Source organism: Lepidochelys kempii, chromosome 6, assembly GCF_965140265.1.
Source record: "Lepidochelys kempii isolate rLepKem1 chromosome 6, rLepKem1.hap2, whole genome shotgun sequence".
NCBI lineage: Eukaryota > Metazoa > Chordata > Testudines > Cheloniidae > Lepidochelys > Lepidochelys kempii.
Window position 1 is genome coordinate 75,391,425 of NC_133261.1, and position 21,990 is coordinate 75,413,414.

Sequence of the window (21,990 nt, forward strand, 5' to 3'; positions counted from 1 at the left end):
TACAAAGCTAGGATTCTGAAATATGGTTCTGAATGCTGTGGTTCTCCATCCCACTAGTGTCAGGGTGGTATTTCGCTCTCACACATTTCTTTTGTTCTCTGGAGGGTGCCATATTTTTTTTTTTGGTCTGGAAAAAAACTATGGCAATTGCTGGCAGTGTGGCCTCTCATATTTCAGACAGACCTAATTTGAATTAACTTTGATATTATTATTAATTCTAAATAGTGGGATGAATTTGGCACTTTTCTCAATAAAATTTGTTAAAAATTGAGATCATCTGAGTGCTACATATTTTATGTCATTTTCATAAGCTGTGATAATTGTATGTTACACTATTATAAAAGTTTGTTTTCTCTTTCTTCTTCCCATAACCTTTATGATCATTTAAGGTCAAATTCAAATGTACAGAATTTCTAGTAACCTTGAGCTTTACGTCTCAGACTGCAAAGTTTTCAGAGTGATTGTTATGGCAGTATTGAAACGTTAATAGATCCTAGAACATAGTGTGATACCCTGGCACCTCCATATTCACCACTGTCATATAATTATATGCTTTGTACAAAGTATGCCTTGTGAGGTATCATTCTAAAAGTCGTGAACTGCTAAACATTAATATCTCAGTGAATTGTATGTTTTATCATCATACATAAAGTTATCAAAACTTGCTATGTGTGGGTTACTAAGGTATGATGTGAGGCTGGAAACACCCAAAACCAGCCTTTCAGGTACAACAATGGAGTAGACAGATGGTGTTAATTGCTGTCATCAACACCCATCAAGGGAAGAATCCACTAACACAGGAACTCTGTATAAGTAAGCCTCCTCAGAGAGAGCACGGAGACCATGGAAAATCTTTGGCCAAAGGGGGTAGACCCTCCACATCACATGCATAGACTTTCCAGCAAGCTGGAAGAAACTATAGAAGATGGGGAGTGAAATCATTATTTGTCTTCACGCCCCCACAACTCAACACCTGAAAGAACCTCTGGAAGGAAAAGGACTTTGAGTGGGGGAAGGGAACCCAGGCTGAAAAGCAGATGGAGCCTGTGCCTCAAGCATCTGTAAGGCTGCTTGTATCATCAGTCAGGATGAGATATTGCTGATTCAAATCCTATCTAGTTTGTATAAATCTTAGATTGTGATTTTATTTGATTTCCTAGGTAACCTGCTTTGATCTATTTGTTATCACTAATAATCACTTAAAATCTATCTTCCTGTAGTTAATAAACCTTTTTTAAGTTTTATCTTAATCAGCGTGTTTTTGAGTGATGTGTTAGAGAATCTTAGCTCTGTTAACAAAGGCTGGTGCATATCTTCCCCACACCGAGGGGGGAAGCGGACTAATAAATGAGCTTGCACTGTACAGAACCCTGTGCAGTGCAAGATGGTATAATTCTGGGTTTATACTCCAGTAGGGGTGCAAGGCTGGGGAGCTGGGAAATTGGCAGGTGACTCCATTGTTGGTCCATGAGTGGCTTAGGTAAAGCACTCAGGTGACTCAGTTGGGTGTGTAGTGCCATCTGCAGTCATGTTGGGTGATAACAGGGCCCCCAAGGGCTGGCTGTATGTCCCCACCAGAGCAGAGTGGGAGGCCAACCCAGCTGAATGGTATGGGGACACAAGGTTTCTAATGGCTTCCAGGCTTCACTTGAGGGGTACATCCCGCCACATCCCTTAGTTTAAGGTCATCAACAGAACTTGTGAATGCTATACAATGGGAGATATGTATCTACCAGTTCAACCCTGATAGCTAAGAAGAGCTGGTGAAATGATTGAGATAAAATGAGGATTGATCTGAATCTTTACTCACTATTTGAATTTATTAAACTTGTTCCCCCATTATTTTTCACTTGCAGGTGTCTTCAAAGAGGCTGCTTTCATGGTATGTCTGGCCCACCAAGAAGCTGGAGGTACCAGGAATCTCCTCAGAAATCTGTTCTCATGACCTCCTGAGCTGTTTTTATTTGCTTGCTTGGATATAACCTAAAAAAAAACATTTTTAGTCAGAAAGACTCAAGCAGAGAGAAGAGACTTTTACTGGTGATAAACTCAGCTTCTAAAAAAGGCACATCTCTGACAACACATAAACATAAGAACATAAGAACGGCCATACTGAGTCAGATCAAAGGTCCATCTATCCCAGTATCCTGTCTTCCAACAGTGGCCAATGCCAGGTGCCCTCGAGGGAATGAACAGAACAGGTAATCATCAAGTGATCCATCCCTTGTTGCCCATTCCCAGCTTCTGGCAAATAGAGGCTAGGGACACCATCCCTCCCCATCCTGGCTAATAGCCATTGAAAACAGGTTATTAGAGATGGGAGGACAGAATCTCTGACTCACTCCCCTCCCCCACCCCCCATGGATACATGAAATGGCTGTGGAGACACTATAGCTGCTATGATCCCCTTTCCTGGAAGGATTTGACCAGTGGATCTATCTGCCATGCTCTTGCATCTCCTACAGCCCTTCAAATTTCCTTCCATGGGAAGGTTTCTTCCATAAAAGCTAAAGAGAGGATTTAGTCTCACAATGGGTTTAGTCCTTGTGGAGCATGGTTCCACAGCACACAGGATACACAGACTCCCTACGCATTTGTCCACATCCTGCCTCTTGGATCTGCTTCATTTTGGTCCATATGCATCTACATATGTGTGGGGGCAGGATTTAGACCTTCCTAAAGGAAGGGAACTTTTCCCATAATTTTGTTAGTGACCGGTTAGCTAGCTAAATGTATTTATTTGGTTTTTATGAGGATGATTATTATTATTCCAAATGAGTTTTTAAGTGTGGTTGCTTTTTTTGTTTTGTATTTTCAGTTTGAGAATCCAATTACTGTGGAAGCCATTAAAACATAATTCTCATCTGTTGCCACAAATATATATCCTAACCTAATTTTAGGAGGAAATAGCGGTAATCTCAGATACCTCTTATGGTAACTGTTGGCAACAGTTTACTTTTTAATGGCAATCATTGTATGTTTATTTCAAGTAGCTTCCTAACTATAATGTACTCTGTAGAGTAAATTCTGAAATGAAACCCCAGCTGGAAGCTATTCTAGTTTGTAATTTAAATGTATTTTCAGTAAATGGCATATTTGGCTTATGAGCGAAGGCAGTGTCAGAATCACTTTGTGTCATGAATTTTCGTTTACTTTTCAAGATTCATTTGTGTCCTATAATGTATTTTTTTTGTTTTGTTTGGTCATTTTGTGATCTTTAAGAAGCTAACAAAAGATTTTTTCATACTTTAATAGAAGATACTAAGGGCCAAATTTATCTCTTCTTGGAAGTCCACTGCATCTGGTTTTTGGTGTTTAAAATTGTTTAAAAATTAATCAACATAATGTTTGGTTTGTTGCTTTTTGGCTAAGTGATAGATCATAAATGGCAACTTTTACTAACACTTTCCTTTCCACTGTAATAAACCATTTATTTGCTTTTCACCCTGAGAATGTCCATGGCATTGTGCTGTGTAAAATAAGGACAGATGTCTTTTGGGTACTGAGAGTTTAAGCAACTGTTGTCTAATATTGTCTCCTTTGTAAAGGAACAATTAATTCCACATGGAGTGATCCCAAGTCTGTTGATGTCAATGGAAAGGCATCCGTTGACTTCATGGGCTTTGTACTAGGCCCTAGGTATTAAGTGGTGCCCTAGGTACCCTGTTCCTATTTATCTGAAGTGGTGGTTCCCTCTTGGTGTTGCCTCCCTAACTATATAAAAATTCCCAACTATTTAGAAACAGCAACCTACACTTATGACTTCTCCCACCCCAAAAGCAGAAATCACTTTGACTCATCTTGTTTTTCTTTGAGGACAGATGCTCTGCCAGTCCTGAACAACTACTGAAATAAATCCAAAAGCTCTTCCCAAATGACCCCAACCACTGCTGCTGACACACACATACATGTATGTAAAATATAAAGATTGGTGACTATGATATTTGCTGCCAAAACCAACATTATTGAAACAGTCCAGATTGCTAAATATCAGCCAATATCAGATAAACTTTAAATGAATAGTGGGAGAGACATTAGCAGGAATGTTAGCAATGTCAATAATATCAAGATAATGGACAGCTTGATAAACTCAAACTTATTATCTGTAAACAGCATGAGCTTATTTACTGCTTTATGAATACCTTGTTGGAATAGTAAAAACCGCTTGTATCTCTTATCTTTCATGACTGACAGCTAATTTCAGTGTTCTGGTTAAATTATAATGCTAAATATTGGAATAAAACTGTTTTACATTTTTGTCATAGGATCAAATTTAAATATTCTACATAAAGGGTAGGTTAAATACCAGTTAGTTTGAATATAAAATACCTGCAGAGAACATTTTGCTGAGTGGTATTCATCCAGCTCATATTATGGAGAAAAAAACACAACTGTTCAACAGACTACACGCACTGGGAGATTTTTATCCACCATAATAATAAGACATTGATCCAATTATAAGAGCTTTTAACATTTAGAGTGAAATCCTGACCCCTCTGAAGTCAGTGGGAAAACTCTTATTGACTTCACTGGGGCCAGGATTTCACCCTGAGAATTACATCAGTTGCCACTAAAGTGCAGCTACCTGCCTCTGAGATAGAAAGCCACAACACACAACAGAATTCAGAAAAGGACATGAAGAATATTGTATCAGATCTAACTGAAAACTGCAGGGAGAACTTAGAGAGGCAGAATGTAATTACCTGAATTAGCTTTTGGCTAGGATATCAGTGTTAACAAACCTACTCTTACAAAATGTAACCATGGACCCAGGGCTGGCTCCAGGCACCAGCTTTCCAAGCAGGTGCTTTGGGCGGCATTGAGAATGGGGTGGCAGTCCGTGTCCCGCGGTGGCAATTTGGCGGCACCTCTGCCGCTCTTCCGTTGGGCATGGCGGCAATTCGGCAGCGGCGGCAATTCGGCGACGACTGCTTGGGGCGGCAAAATTGGTAGAGTTGCCCCTGCATGGGCTCTTCAGGGTTGCAAGCAATCATGGGCTTAATTTAAATTTCAAACCAAAAGATAGCACCTCCAGTAACACTGTGCCCTGTAGCATCCTGCTGGGACATTAGTTCAGAACTGATTCAGAGGCAGAAGTGACACCTACTGAATTACCAAAACCACCACCTGCAGCACCTAAATGTTCTGAGGAGGTCTCTCATCCAGTTATTTATCCAGCATAGCTTCTGTGATTATTAGAGTCCATCTCTCAACTTCTTCTCATGAAAGGTCACCAGGACCAGAGGGAAAGGTTCATGATGGATAAATTTGCCATCCTGTGAGGTGCCAAGTGCCTGCTGTGAGGGGCTGAGCACCTCAGCTTCCAGTAAACTTCACTGGACACAGGGGGCATGGGAAGCACACCGTACCTCACAAGCCTGAGCCCTAAATCTTCTTCAACCTTTCCCTCTGCCCTAACAACATTCCATGAGATGATGAAAACAAGTGGTGACATGAACTCTAATCACATAAACATACATGGAATTTCCTCTTTGACAACCACAAGGTTTTACCACCCAAACATATTTATGGAATACAGGGAATCTTTACCTTCTTTCTTTAGGCTTTAAAAATAAAGAACCTTATATAAAAATACACAATGGCCACGTTGTGTTTCACACTATTCTAAGGCATCTTACACAATAGCATCTGCAGCCTGAACATTTTAGGGATGAGGAAATGAACCTTCTATTTCTTTTACTGCACTGCTTCAAGTGCTGTCAAACACAGAGCACAGAAGGGCATTATATGGATAAAGCATAGTTTGTGTGTCCAGTTATGAGATCTTTGGCAATAAATATAATTGACGCCCGATAATTTCATAAAATTGTTAAAGATAAGCAATTTACAAAGCATTTTTGACTTTTTCCCTTAGTCGTGCATGATCTGTTTTAAAAATCAACATAAAAGAATGGTATCTAAATTCATTTTTATAGAAATTAGAAATTATTACCATGGTGGATTCATGGAATTTTGCAAGATCTGGTTTTTAGCTAGGAAATCAATGGTGGAAAATGACAAATAGCATTATTTTAAAACATTTTTATATATCTGTACAATGTGTTTTGTTTTTAGATTATCAGATTAAGATTATTTGGGCTTTATGTGTGGGAGACAAAGTTCACCCTAATGAGCTTTAAATATTACTTGCCATTGCAAGGGTGTCAAAAATAATGCCTAGCTGGCTAATAGTTCTTCAGGAATCATCATCAAAACACTGTGATTATAAAAAGACAGAAAAAAAGGTCTGATCATTTGTTTTACAACTCCATGGGGTTTAGAATTTTTTTAAATTATTCAGTACAAGTTCAATATTTTATTTTAATTTAATGAAGGATCCAAAAAGTTTGGGTGGGGGAAAGAAAAGCTTTATAACCCTATTAGATTAATTAGGTAATTGTTAATGCAGTCCATTATGATTTACAAAATTATTCTAAAGTAGAGTATTCAGGGGTGATCTTTTCTGATTACATCATCATCATCAGAATGGATAATGTGATGTATGCAAATTCTTTTCCACGTATAACTACAGTATCATAAATGGCTGCACATACAGTACATAGAGATGTTACAAACAGAGGGTCTGTTCTCATATACACCTACTTCTGGGTGTCATACTTCTTGATTTCAATGGAATGACTCAGTGTAATGAGCATTGCTCTTGCTAGCAAACATGTGTAGGATCAAGCTAATGTACGGGGCCAGAGATGACCCACACATCTCCTCTCCCAAAATTCGCAGATCTCCAGATACAGGATCTGAACTATGTGGCCCAGGCTCCTGTATTTTCAAGACCAAGCACAAAATGGCTTTGAATACATAAAGTATATATAACTTCCAAAGACAGGCTACTGACTAAAAAGATCAATGCAACTCAGTGGTAGCAACTCCTATGATTCCTGCATGTGTTCTTTTATATATCATTTATTGTTGTAAACTCAACAGCTGCAACAAAAGTATTTTTCCTAGGATTGGGAAAGCCGTTTTATATTAGATAGAGGTAAGACTGAACTAAACCTTACCCTGACTTTCACATCAGGGCAAACGATAAACATTTAGATGTAAAGCCATTTGAGTCATGCATACAACTGCAGAGAAGGGTAAAACCAGCTATTATTGGTGGGCTCTGAACCATATCCTCTCATTCCAGGCTACTACAATGCCAAGTGTCCCAGCTGTCCTATTCTAGGAAAATATAACATGCATCAGCCCACTACAGGGGCTGGTTTATCTATACCTCTTTTTTTCCTTTCCTTATCCCAGCCTCCCCTCCTCCCAAGAGAGGAATTCCAACCAAACACGTCCCTGGGCCTCCCTGGACTATCCTACCCTCTTTCATTTAAATTCTTCCCTCAACCTGATCATACCCTCCTCAAGGGGAACAGGTAAACTTAACAAAACTCTCTTTAACCCTTTCAGGGCCTGGGTGGAGTTTAGAAACCCCATCACAGGCGGATACTACAGTCAGAACATGTACACATGTATTATTTCTTTGTAATTATAATTTGTTTCATATGACCACACAAAGGCCCCATAATTTGTATCACAGGACCACACAAAGGCCCCAGTCAGGGCCTTGTTTTGCTACATGCTGGAAAAACACACAAAACGACCTTGTCCCAAAGAGTTTACCACTAACTTTGAAACTAAGCTGCAACAAGTCAGTGTAACAGCATAGGAGAGATGGGGAGGAAGGATGAGCATGATATGATCCTTTGTGGCTCAGTAAAAAATAATCTAAGGTGCTGTTGCATAGCAGGTAGTAAAGAGAAATTATAAAAATCCTTTATGTTACTTGGATGAAACACGTGTTTCAATGTAAAATGTTCAGCTTGGAAACCACCACCGCTCAGTTAATCATTTCTGGTTAGTATGAGATGACGCCTAAGGCTTTACACTCTTCCTGGATCGGGGCCAGGACTGCTGGTCTCATGTATTTGGACTAACACATTACATTGTGCTTCCCATCTCCAGAATTACCGTAATAAATAACTGAGGACTCTCTATTCATAAGGCTGGTGTAAGAAGGCGAAAATATACAGATTACATAGAAGTATCACTTTCTTGGGTTTATTGTAAGTTTGAGTGAAAACATACTTTGGCTCCCTGTGTCAGTAATTTCAGCCCAAATGACCATTTCGAACTCTGTTGAGAATATATTTTTAAAAGCAAATAGCTTAAGAGCAAATGTTAAGAAGCAGTTTCAATCAATATTACAAGGGGTTTAGATACTCCTTTTCATATATGCATAATTCAAGAGAAGTTCAATATGTGCACCAGTGAGAGAATAGACATGTATGCATGGAATGGCCATGGACCTTTAGCAAGAAGCCAAGTGTAAGGCAGGTTGAGAGCAATAAGGATGCATTTAAGTATAATTTTGAGGAAACAAAATAAAAGGCAAACTCCTAAATGAATGGAGTCACTGTTTCTTGCTTCTGCTGGGTTTCTGCATAGATAAACAAAAATTGCACACCGGTTGCTTTAAACAATAGCCCCATTCCATCCTTCACACATTGCTTCAGTGCGTGTTTTTGTTGTTGTTTTGTCTTTTGATTTCCCAAATAAATGGGGATATCTCTAGGATGCATTCTTATAGGTTCCATTGACAACAAATGGAGACAAACAAGAGCATTGAAGGGAAGAATTTGGTCTATGGTGTAATATCAAATGAAGTCAATGTATAGGTAAACCATTATTATGATAAGGGAAGGGGTATTCATGATGAACCCAAATGCTAGGTGCAATACAGTAAACTGGCATGTTCAGGCATTATTCAGGTTATTCTACCCACCTTGCCTGTGCTGTATTTTGTCATTACTTGATGTTTCTACACTTAAAGTCTCCAACTCCCTGAGCTGAGTGTTGGGCTATAAAAGAGGTTTTGTGTTTTCTGTCTGTAAAAATGAACGCATGTACTGAAATCATATGGCTAATTTATTCAGTATGTTTTTAGAAGTGCTCTGGTTTTTCCTCCCTCAATGATGGTTAGAGAGGTGTTCTGTCCTACCAGCCTAATCTCTCCACTCCAACCAGTTGTGCAAACATGGCTCTTAGAAATTAAAACCACTGGAATGGAATTGGAGAAGGTTAGAAACACACATCAGTTTTCAGTATCTCATCATTCGTCCTTTAATAGTATACATTTTGTAGATGTATTTGTGTACACAGTACAGCATCATTTACACAGCCCCCACCCACTCATCCACTTCACCAAAATTCCCTTTTAACCAGTGCCTCCAGAATAAATCACATACGTAGTTGCTCACCATTTGTCCACATGTTTTTGCTATGTCTGCAATATTTTCAATTAATGTGGTCAAACTCTATGTATATGTATATGGTTTGTGTGTATTAATGTATATATAGCTTGGCCCAGACCAGCCTTTTGCCTGTTTTTTCACCCCAACTTTTTTTTTGGGGGGGGGGTGGGAATAATTTAGTCTCTGGCATTTAATTCACTTGAAAATATCTTATTATGCTATAGCAGTTTATAATCTATTCCTTAAAGAAAAGTTCTAAATGTAAAGATCAATACTTAGAATCATTTAATTTTTCAGTGTAATATATTTTTGCTTTCCAGCTACAACAAGTAAAATAAAAGGAAGGAAGATACCTCTCATCATTTGTTCATATACGTAGATCACATTTTTCTGCAGATATGACAATTCAGTGAAACCAGTCAACCCAAAGAGCAGTGGGAAGGAGACAGAGCTCTAAACCTGCCCTTTTCCAAGGGAGGGCAAGCTACACATCCTTCAGAGGCATAAGCACTGGCAGTAATTCCCATATGTGCAGGGCATGCCTGAGAACCCATGGATGTCCATGAAGCACTATGCCTTTCACAACTCACATTTGGGCAGTGCAGGTCCCCAACTTCCTCAGTGGATACCAGTGCATTAAAGGTGGAGGAGCCCTACCTTTGTGCTATATAGGCGCTTTAAGCAAAAGATCTCATAGCTCTTTACAGATATTGTTTATTTTTCAAAATATTCCTGCAAGTTACAGGAATATCTTTAAAATATCTTTGTTGATGGGCAAACAAACCCAGGGAGATTGTGCATTTTGGCCAAAGGCATACACCGAGCAGAAAACAGGCTGGAAAATAAAATAAAGAAGAGAGATGAGGGACAATATGAAAGTGAGAGAAAAGTGAGGGAGCAGGTTCTAAGCAATCTTCAACTGTAAAACTGTGCATTACATTCAGAGTGACAAATAAATAATTTTAATGACCATTCTAAGTATTAATATTTAAAATATTAGTTCATGAAATCTAACATACATAGGGCCAAATTCATTGCTCTGGGCAGTGGGGCTGCAAGCTCCTGTCAGGCAGCGTGGCTGTGAGAGCCGCCAGCCTGCCGCAGTGCTCTAGACTGCGTGGTGGCGTCGCTGGCTCCGGCTGGGCAGCATGGCTGCCATGGTAAGGGAGCGGGGGGGTTGGATAAGGGACAGGGGGCCCAGAGGGCAGTCGGGACAGAGAGAAGGGGCGGTTGGATGGGGCGGAGGTTCTGGTGGGGTGGTCGGGGATGGGGAATGGGTGGGGGGGTTGGATAGGTGTGGGAGTCCCATGGAGGCTGTCAGGGGGCGGGGGGGTGGATAGGGGTCAGGGCAGTCAGGGGACAGGGAGCAGGGGGGGTTGGATAGGGGGTGGAGTCCCGGGAGGGGCGGTTAGGGGCGGTCAGGGGACAAGGAGCGGGGGACAGGGTTGGATGGGTCGGGGGTTCTGAGGGGGGCACTCAGGGGGTGGGAACTGGGAGGGGCGGATAGGGGGCGGGAGCCAGGCTCTTTGGGGATACACAACCTACCCTACATGGCCCTCCATACAGTTTCGGAACCCCAATGTGGCCCTCAGGCCAAAAAGTTTGCCAACCCCTGCCCTACAGTATCAGGGAAGCTGTCAGCTGGTATCTATTTATTTATTTATTTACTTAACATACAAGTTTCAAGTTTTGGCGTTTGGACCAAAATGTAACTTTAGTTATACCTGTGCAATCTCATTGAAATCAGTTCCACTGGCTGAAATCAGTGGGATTGCAAGAATGAAGCTGAGGTCAAAACAATGCCCTTACATCATAACTCATAACATAAACATGGCAACAGCCTGAGCTGCAGCCTGGACTTTGGCACAATGACGTACTAACTACTTAAACTAAAAACTGGCATTTATTAGACTTGTATTTTCCAAAAATACCTTCTTTAAGGAGTTTTCTTCTATTGGCTGCTTACAACCAATACCTGAAACATTAGGCTGGATTCATCCCTGGTGAAACTCAATTACCTTCAATAATGTTACACACCAGGCATGTATTTGGCCTCTTCTCGACTTTATAGCTGTTAATTCATGGATCTGATTTATGGGAAATATTAGCTTATTAATTCTGAGTCATTTGAGTTGCTAACAAGTGTGTTTTATCCTACAGAATGTTCCATATGCTGTAATTTGAGGACATAGAAAGTGGATCATAAGGCAAACTGCTTCTCCTCCAGCTGGTAATAAACCAAGCTTGTTTGTAGAATATTTGGGAGCTGGCTTTTGATTGAAATGTAATGCCCTACTCTCCTCCTTTCCCAGAATTGCTTTGAAGAGGTTTATTTAAGTTATACAGTATTTCTTTGAATTCTATATCAAAGGAGGACTTCTGTATCAAGGTTAAACATAACTTTAAGCAAACATGGTAAGGATTAGGGGCCTGATTCCACAACACTGAAATCAGTTAAGAGTTTTGCCATTAACTTTAATGGCAGTAGGACCATATCCGTGACAAACTAATTTCATTTTAAGATTTAAGATAATGGATTTTAAAAACTAAAAAGGAGCATGGCACTGTCTGTCATTTTATTATTATTCTTTAATGTGAATTTAGTTCTCCCAAAATATGTCTAATTAACAACCCTGGAGACTGAAGTTGCCTGTGTATCCATAGAAAAAGCAGAGAGGCAGCTCAAATTTCCCTTGGGTCCTGCCAATGTGACTCAAGCCCAAGGCACAATAAGAGATTAGTTCAGTTTCCAGGTCAGTCCTTGGACTCTCTAGTGAGTCTGCCAACAAGGATGCCAATTAATTCTAATTCTGATAGTCCTTTTGTGATGTGGTCACCTGCCCTCTGGAACAGCACTGAGACCAACCGGTGATAACAGAGTTTGGTCATTACTCTGATGGACTAAATTTCTGGTGACCTAGATATGAAAGGCTCCATAACTCTCTTTCTCCCCCCCACCGTCTCCTGAGAATTAGTTCTTTGTAATACAAAAACTTCACAGGAGTTTAGAGATTCATCTTCATTAAATGATAAAGATCAAAGGGTAAGTCCTGCTCCTACTGAAATTAATGGGATCTTGTTGTTGACCTAAATTGTAGCTGGAATGGGCCACAAGTGTAATTTTTCCTTGACTAAAATTTGATTTGAACAAGGAAGGAGCCCTTAAAGCACTTACGAAAAATCTGATATAATTTAATACAAAATAAGAGCATTTATATCAGCTTTTATAACAAAACACACTTAGTTCTCTTAGCAGCCTGAAATTCCATGAACCTTCCTGTATTGCAGTATGGGCCCTAAAATAGAAAAGTTTCATAATGAAACTTCTGCAACTAGCATGAAACATACTGCAATAATTGGTTTTCATTAGAAGCTGAAATTTGAAGCAAACCAAATCTACTGGTTAAATTTGCTGAAAGTAGCCAGTTACATGAAGCTCTATTGTTCTACAGATTTACCAGTTCATCCAAAGAAAAGGAATTGTTATTATAGACCAAGATCGTGGAACTTTATATAGATTTGACACACATTGTGTGATTTTCTGTCAGCCAGTAGTATTAGGAAAAGATGTCCCGTAAATACTGAGGCTCTGAGCCAAAAATTCTCTTTTAAGTCCTATGCACATGCACACATTATCAAATGCTTGTTTTCATCCTGTTGTGACAAGAAGATTCTGTGGCTTAAATTAAACAGAAATAATGGAAGTGTTTATAAAGGGTAGAAAAGTAAGAAATGAAGGAGACAAAGAGTTCATTTGCATTTCTCTGTCTCCTGATCTGCAGGTATTCCAGATTTCATTTTTATTTTCCCATTTAATGCGGAGTGCCAACTTGTCTACTAAATATGCCTGCTACTAATCTAGATGCTCTGAATAAAGCAGGAGATATTGTTGCTTCATGGCTTTTTATTTCTCTGATTGAGTGGGTGTGCACATGGAGTCTAAATCCTTTATTTACCTATGGTATAGGTACAGCATAGGTGAGAGTGGTGGATGCTTCCACACGTTACCCTGCAACAGGGCTCAGTTCTGATCTGCAAGGAGTACCTCAGGTGCTGAGATGTTAATTCAATCTCTATAGCTCATTCCATTGAGACTGCCAACAGAGTTACCCATTAACTCCTGTTCTGGTATTGCCTTTTGAGATGCAGACACCTGTCCATTTGGAACTGATCTGAGACCATTAAACCTACTACCTTTAATATTATTAACATGTAAGTATTAAAGGAAAAGTTAAGCAGACTGAATTTAAATCCCCATTCTCCCCCTACAAGGGAATAGCCTGTATATCCACTAGATATATCCTAATTATTGGAAATTCTGAGTTCAGAGGTTCAACTCCCAGATTTTCCTCTGAATGAATCAGTTGTGGGAAGTGGCTTTGCTACCCACTTGTACCATGGAAAGTAAGGAATTCCACCTGAAAAATTGCAGAACCCAAGATGTGTGGGTCTGCTGAAATCGAGGGGGTTCTGTTTGGGGAAGGATTGTTCACGGGGGGTGCTTGTTACCGTATGCTGGAGTCCCATTGATTTCAGTGAGACTGCTCCCAGGCCTTAGGAGAAGGCTCCAGGTTTTATATTTTTTAAAAGGTGACTTCTGGGATTTATATAATTTATAACTAATTACCCGTGTTTTCATAAGTCAATATAAAACCTGGAAAAATTCACACACGGTGTACTATACATTTTTTAAAAAAACTTTAAAATCTGAATTTGAACGAACCAAAGTAAGTGCATGAAATCCATCTCCCACAGACCTTTCCTTGGTAAGAAATCATATTTGTAAAGTCTTAAATATATTAGTTTTATTAGCTGTATCAGGAGTTTCACTGAAGCAGTACAGACCAGTACATATTAACTTTTATAAAAGAAAATAGTGTGCACAGGTTGCATTCAAAGAAAACAGCCAATTAATTAGGCAGTTTAAACTAGGGCTGTAGAGCCCAGCAACTCACCTGTCTGAAGCAAAAATCTAAAGTACAGAGGCGAACACATAAAACACGTCAACACTAATATGTAATATACAAAGACCAAACACTGTACAGAGATGTGCTGGAGTTTAACTGAATCATTTGTTGTCTGTGAATATCTAAATCTCTATAGTGGGCCTGCAACTCCAAAAAATAAATTTAACTTAATCTTAAACTGGTAAGTTAAAAGTCTGGTCGGCAACGCAGCGGTGCTAAGGCAGGCTCCCTGCCTGCCATTGCTCTGTGTGGCTCCCAGAAGCAGCAGCATGGCCCCCTCCAGCTCCTACATGTAGGGGCAGCCAAGGGACTCCACACACAGCTCCCCACCCCAAGTGCCATCTCTGCAGCTCCTATTGGCCGGGAACCGTGGCCAATGGGAACTGCAGGGGCGGCATCTGCAGACAGGGCAGTGCACAGAGCCGCCTGGCTGTGCCTCTGCATAGGAACCAGAAGGGGGATGTGCCGCTGCTTCCGGGAGCTGCTTGAGGTAAGCGCTGCCCAGAGCCTGCATCCCTGACCCCCTCCCGTGCCCTGACCCCCTGCCCCAGCCCTAATCCCTCTCCCATCTTCCAAACCCCTTGATCCCAGCCCGGAGCACCCTCCTTCACTCCAAAATCCTCATCCCCAGCCTTACTTCTGAGTCTGCACCCCCAGCTGGAGCCCTCACACACCCCAGCACTCCAACCCCCTGCCTCTGCCCCAAGCCCCCTCCAGCACTCCAAACTATTCAGCCCCAGCCAAGAGCCTCCTCCCACACTCTGAACCCCTCACAGGTCTTGGAGAAGGGGCAGGGCAGGGGTGGGGCCTCAGAGGAGGGGCATGGGCGAGGCAAGGGTGTTCACTTTTGTGCAAGTAGAAAGTTGGCAACCCTATCCCAGTGGGACTGAAGCTATGCTGCCTTGTATGTCACCATGTAGGTTACTTTCTGTTTAACAATATTCTTCATTTAATATTTTCACTGCTAAATGTATTTAATTGCAGATGGATGGTTCAGAATCATTTTATAAAAATTATATCTCTAGCCCTCATGGATATAAAGAAAACAATGAAAATAGTGTTGCAATGCAGGGACCAGCTCCACCCCCACGCCACACCATGCAATCCCACAGTCCAGGGTCACCCCAAAATAACCCCTTACCTACCTAACCCCCATATTTCTGCTCCTCCTCTCCCTCCTCATGTCTCCACTAATTTCCTCTGCCCCCACATACCAGCTCAACTCCAGCCAATAATATCCCTGCTTTCCACATACGAATCATTGCCTCATGGGACTACTCAGATTCATAAGGTTGTCTGCATGTGTGTTTGCAAGACTGGAGTCTAAACAACCAAATTACTTCCTAAAAGGATCCAGAAAACACTAGACTCAGTGAGGGGGAAAAATCCTGAAGGGCCCATTTAAAAACCAATTAACAGATTTATTTGAATATTCTCAGAAAATTCATTAACTACTCACAAAGCAATGCAATAAATAAGAGAAATCTAATCAAGAAATGTATACTATGTTTACACTGTCCTGCACTTCAAATTATGGGGGTGTGAATAACAGTGGCACCATCTTGCTGCACTGTAATTCCCCTGTGTGAATGCTTCAGGCACGAAGTAAAAGGTTCCTAGTTAACATTAACATAATCCTGTTTGAAAAGGACTATGGGGCAGTCTGAACTGCAGGGAGAAGCCCTCAGTCCCTGCTTAAAGAGAATCTTAATGCAACTTAACTACAGAACTCCTATGATGCCTCTATAATGAAGGGAGGATTATTCTAAGTTAAGATATTTTTACCAATGGCAATTGTACTGTAGTCCACTTACAAAATGACATTAAAATGAACATATGAGGGACACCAGGGCCTCACATATACCAGCAGTATGACATCAGTATGACGGCACAGCATAGGATAGTACCTGAAAGGTAAGGTGGAACTATGCAAGTCCTGTGGAATGATCAGAAAGGCAACTCAAAGTGCTTTTCATACCTAGCATTAGATGATAGGTCTTCAGACAGAACAGCACTGGACCCATCGGAAGAATAGCAACATACCTGTGTGGTATGTCTGCCACTTACTATTTTTCTAGATTTGTTGAAATTCTATTTCTTACTGGATTCACAGTAAGCAAATCATAGAAAAGTTCAAGTATCAATTTGACATTCCAGAAAAAAAACAGTCAGTGACAATGAGTCATTATTGGCCACCTCTGAATTCCAAGCTTTCCAGTTATAGAATGTTTTCAAGTATATCACTTCCAGCCCCCACACCCCTACACACATGGGAATGGATTGGTAGAGAGAGCATTACAGATTGCAAAGAGAATTCTACAACAACAAGACCCAGTATTAGTTCTCTTGATCTAGACAGCAGCCTTCATGTCAGCCATTGGTGTAAGCCCAGATGAGCTGCTTATGGATCAACAGGTCAGAATAATGCTGCCAAATGTAGAGATTAACACGTCATTATAAGTGGTTCTGGATAAAGGATGTGAGACTGAGAGATGCCAGTCTAAGAAGTCTCAGATAGTTGTCTTTAACCATTGCAATGCAATGCTTATTCAAACTGAGACCAGATGACTCAGTCTTGATAAAATGGCATGCAAAATAAAATTGTAGAATTCCAGCAGTTCCCACTGGATTTAGATGCATTATGAGCTCTTACATGGATCAGACTGATCAAGATACTCAGTACAGAAGAAATAAGCAGCATCTTCAGGTTGTTCCAAACCCACTTGAATTGTCAGGTGACACTAGTATCAATCAAGCTCACACCACAGTCTTAGTGAAAGGAGACAGTCTACTGGATAAGTGTCTTAAATCTATTGAACAGGCCACTACACTTTAATCTATAGACAAATATACAAAACACTCCTACGGACCAGATGATGAGCAGATCTGGTAAATGGTGAAGCAGATGACTCAGCTGGCTCTATAATTTGTTGTTAAATATTAATTCTTGCCTAAGATTGTTTTTACAGAATAGAGATGGTTGACATAGAAACACAGAATTGTAGGACTGGAAGGGACCTCGAGAGGTCATCTAATCCAGTCCCCTCCACTCATGGCAGGACTAAGTATTATCTAGACCAGTGGTTCTCAAAGCCGGTCTGCCGCTTGTGCAGGGAAAGCCCCTTCCAGGCCAGATCGGTTTGTTTACCTGCTGCATCTGCAGGTTCAGCCGATCACAGCTCCCACTGGCCGCGGTTCACCGCTCCAGGCCAATGGGGGCTGCGGGAAGGGCGGCCAGCAAGTCCCTTGGCTAGCGCCGCTTCCTGCAGCCTCCATTGGCCTGGAGCGGCAAATCACAGCCAGTGGGAGCCGCGATCGGCAAAACCTGCGGACGCGGCAGGTAAACAAACCGGTCCGACCTGGCAGGGGCTTTCCCTGCACAAGCTGAGGACCGGCTTTGAGAATCACTGATGTTGACCATCGCTGACAGGTGTTTGTCTAATCTGCTCTTAAAGATCTCCAATGATGGAGATTCCACAACCTCCATGGCAATTTATTCCAGTGCTTAACCACTCTGACAGTCAGGAAATTTTTCCTAATGTCCAACCTAAATCGCCCCTGCAGCAGTTTAAGCCCATTGCTTCTTGTCCTATCCTCAGAGATTAAGGAGAACAATTTTTCTCCCTCCTCCTTGTAACAATCTTTTATGTACTTGAAACTGATATCATGTCCCCTCTCAGTCTCCTCTTTTGCAGACTAAACAAACCCAATTTTTCAATCTTCCCTCATAGGTCATGTTTTCTAGATCTTTAATAATTTTTGTTGCTTTTCTCTAGACTTTCTCCAATTTGTCCACATCTTTCCTGAAATGTGGTGCCCAGAACTGGACACAATACCCCAGTTGAGGCCTAATCAGCACAGAGTAGAGCGGAAGAATTACTTCTCATGTCTGCTTACAACACTCCTACTAATACATCCCAGAATGATGTTCGCTTTTTTTGCAACCGTGTTACACTGTTGACTCATATTTAGTTTGTGGTCCACTATGACCCTGCAGATCCCTTTCTGTAGTACTCCTTCCTAGGCAGTCATTTCCCATTTTGTTTCTCATCTTTCTCTGGTCTCTGACTTGTACACAGGCCACACACAATCTGGTCCTTATTTTTAGTGGTCAGTAAAGGTGTATTGTTGCATGGCCTTGCCATGTTCCAGAATCCTCCATTATAAATGTACCCTCTTAAAAATACATCTCTAATACTCAGAAAGCCCTAACACTGTTTCCAGAAAAGGACTGCAGCAATCTTAAAAGCTACATGTTTAAGAGAGATGATCCAATACATAATTAACCTGGGATGCTGGGTTTATTCACCTGATGATTGGACAAGTATAACCATATGTTTGTGCACCTTGTACTGCCCCATATGCCCTCCTTGTCAGGAAATTAAAACTGAAAGGATACCAGAAGAACATCGCTGAGGAGTGATGTAAAGCCCTTGTTTCTTGAGTACTCATTTATACCTGTGCAAGATGGTGAAAAACATCACTATATCACAATGGTAACACTCACTTGGCACAAGAGGAAATGATTACACGAAATACAAGGCAATGGAGATTTGGGCTTAAAGAGTATGCATGCACTCATGGCGTACACAAACACACACACACACAGCTATCTTATGAGTGCCACATACCCGTCATCCTGTTCTTTTTATTTCTTTTGTTAGTGTGTTAAGGCTAATAAAGGGAGAGGTTAACAACACTGTAGTACTGCAAGAGCTTTGCCAGCTTTGTTTTAAATAGTTCATACTTAGGTCATATTCCAAATCAAAACAGGGAGGATAAGTTTGGGGCATCTTGATCTTGGAACTATCTATTAAGTCAATATTGTTGCCAGTAATTCTCCTGGCACCACTGAAACCATACATTTCATATACATTCAATTAAATTAAAGAGTCTTTATTCCAAACAAGAAATAGCTCATTTTGTGAATAACTGACTAAGGCAAGTAAGGTAAATAGCTGACTAAAGCAGACACTGTTAAAATAATAATTCTCCCAGTCAATGGGATTGTGTGTATAGCCTACTTAACACAATATACTTCCAAGAAAAGACAAACAACTCTACATGTAAGAAATCCCTTAAGTAGGCTAGTGATCTAGAAAGCAAGCCCAGTGCTTTGCACTAAGCAGCAATGTGTGAATTTTCTATTCAACACGGCAACACTGGTCTATTTATTTGGTTTATGTGTATAATTAATAGTAAAATTATGCAGCTTTTTTAACATATAGTAGTTACTCTTTATGGGTCTGGGTCCTGAACAAAAATATTTCCTTTAGATTTTATTTGAGTAATGCTTTCTTCAGGTGAGCTCTGGTAAAGGCCATAAAATTATAAATCTGGAAACCTAGGAAGTATAGAAAAGGGAAGGAAATTACCTCAGTTTGGCATGAGGTACAATGTTACTTTCTTTAAATAAAATGTATCCTCTGTCCTTACTAACCCCATATAGGCTAATTTAACATTTCATTGTATTCTGTCATTTAGCCTTGCCCATTGCCAGACACACAAGGCAGTTCATATTATAGTGCTTGGAGTTACAAAGAGCCTATGTTTCCACTCACTATTTTTCACACCCCTTGGAAAGCATGGTAGACTGGCACCCTTTTTTCTTTCGTCATAAACGCTCTTTGACTTAAGGGAAGAAAAATGGCACATGTAATTAAATGTGTACAGTTGCAGATAAATATATATGGCATTTCATAATATTTGTCACCACAGTACCTTATTTAACAACCTAAGCTGGTATATCACACATACCACTCTTAAATGTGCAACAGTGAGCCGAACTTTAGAAAAGACTTGTGATCCAAAGCCTTAATGGTGACTGCAGGTGACATGCTTCCAGGTAAATTCCAGTGAATGATGGGATCCAGTTAGTAAAGAAATAAAGAACAGTATCATAATTAATACCAATTAATATGATTTTATGGAAAATAGGTCTTGTCAAATGAATTTGAAATAATTTGTATGAGATTACAAATTTGGATGATAAAAGCCATTGTTTTGACACAATTTATTTAGGCTTCTACAAGGCAGAAAGCAAAAATGAGATTTAGGTTCCTAAATCAGTTAGGAGTTGCAACACTGAACACAGTAATGCCTAAATTCCTTTAAAAATCTGGATGTAAGTGTCTACTTCCCTTTTGAAAATGATATTTATGTTCCTAAATCAGTTAGATGTTACAAACTAACTAGGTGTTGCTGAGCACAGCAATGTCTAGATCCCTCTAAAAATCTGAGCTTTATCCACTGAACATTTGGACTGGCATTATTCAGAATCAATGGAGAACATATTAAAAACTGGCTTAGTGATAGATCTCAAAATATAAATGTTAATGGGGAACCATCATCATCAAATGAGAGTTTTCGATGGGCTCTCACAAAGATCTGTTCTTGGCCCAATGCTATTTAATATCTTTGCTCAATGAAATATTAATGATCAGGAACAAAACATAAAAATTGCTGGTAAGTCTGAAGATGAGACAATGATCGATGAAATAGTAAATACTGATAATGACAGGTCAGTTACACAGAGCAATCTGGGTGGTTTTTAAGCTGGTTTCATTAAAAAAAAACATGTTGTAATACAGCCAATGCACGCTCATGCATCTAGGAGTAAAGAATGTAGCTCATACAGACAGGGTGGGAGACTGTGTCTTGGAAAATAATGATGCTGAAAAGGACCTAAGAGTCATCACAGATAATCAAATGAACATGAGCTCCCAGTCCTGGTTCCACATTTTTAAAAGGTTGATGAACATTTATTGAAATTGAAAACACTGAAAACGGTTTAGAAAAGAGCCACAGGAATGATCTGGAGTCTGCAGAACCTGACTTAAGTTCAATTAATTTAACTTATCCAAGACAAGGTTAAGAGCTGATTTGATTATGGTCTATAAGTACTACCTACACCTGAAGAAGATATCAGACAGTAGACAGCTCCTTAATTTAGCAGACATAACCAGATCAATCCAAATTCCTTAATTTAGCAGACATAACAAGATCAATCCAAATTCAAACGGGTAATGAAGTAATAATTTCTGTGTACTTCGTAGCTCCTATTTTTGACCAAGTCTTCATACCTCTGCGCTGGGAGGAGGCAAGTATCAGTCCTCATATTTTGGAGTTAAGGTAGTGAGACGTCGCACAAGGTCAACTCAGGCAGGGCTGGGAAAATTTTCAAAATCCAATGGGACTTAGGTTCCAAAGGGCTAGTTTCACAAAGAGACTTGGGCACCTAACTGCCTCTTCAGGCACTTATGTCTGATATTTAGGTGCCACGGATATTCACAAAACCATTATTCAGCTGCTACCTAACCCTACCCCTCCATAGGCAGTTAATTTTCTACTGGTGTCCATGAGCAAAGCTGCTAAGTTCTGAGGCTGCCCCACAGCTAACAGACTGCTCAGAGCCCTCACTCACACCTAAACCTCAACTGGATTCTCAAACTAGACATTCCTTTGCTTATCTCCCTGTCAGGGCCCAATCTGGTAGGCATGCCCTGAGCATGCCTAACCCACACAAAAGATAGCAAAGGATGAACAAGGCAGAAATGTTGGGGGCTGGCTGTGTCCCCTAGAATATCCAATATCCCAGTAGTTCAGGCACTCACCTGAGTTGTGGGAGACCCAGGTTTAAATCCCCACTCTGTGTGATTTAGAACAGGGACTTGAACTGAGGTCTCCTATATTCCATCTGAGTGCCCTAAGCATGAGGCTATTGAGTATTCTGGGGGAAAGTCTCTCAGTCTCTTCTGTTG

General features: G+C 40.5%; 1 long non-coding RNA gene across 1 annotated transcript in view; it reads right to left on the bottom strand.

The window, feature by feature from the left end:
- Positions 1-1,844: 1,844 nt before the first annotated feature.
- The window catches only part of LOC140913871 (uncharacterized), a 29,353-nt gene continuing 9,207 nt past the window's right edge, over positions 1,845-21,990 (bottom strand). The window contains exon 3 of the long non-coding RNA XR_012159679.1: positions 1,845-1,983. This is a non-coding gene — a long non-coding RNA (uncharacterized lncRNA). The remainder of the gene's footprint in view (positions 1,984-21,990) is intronic.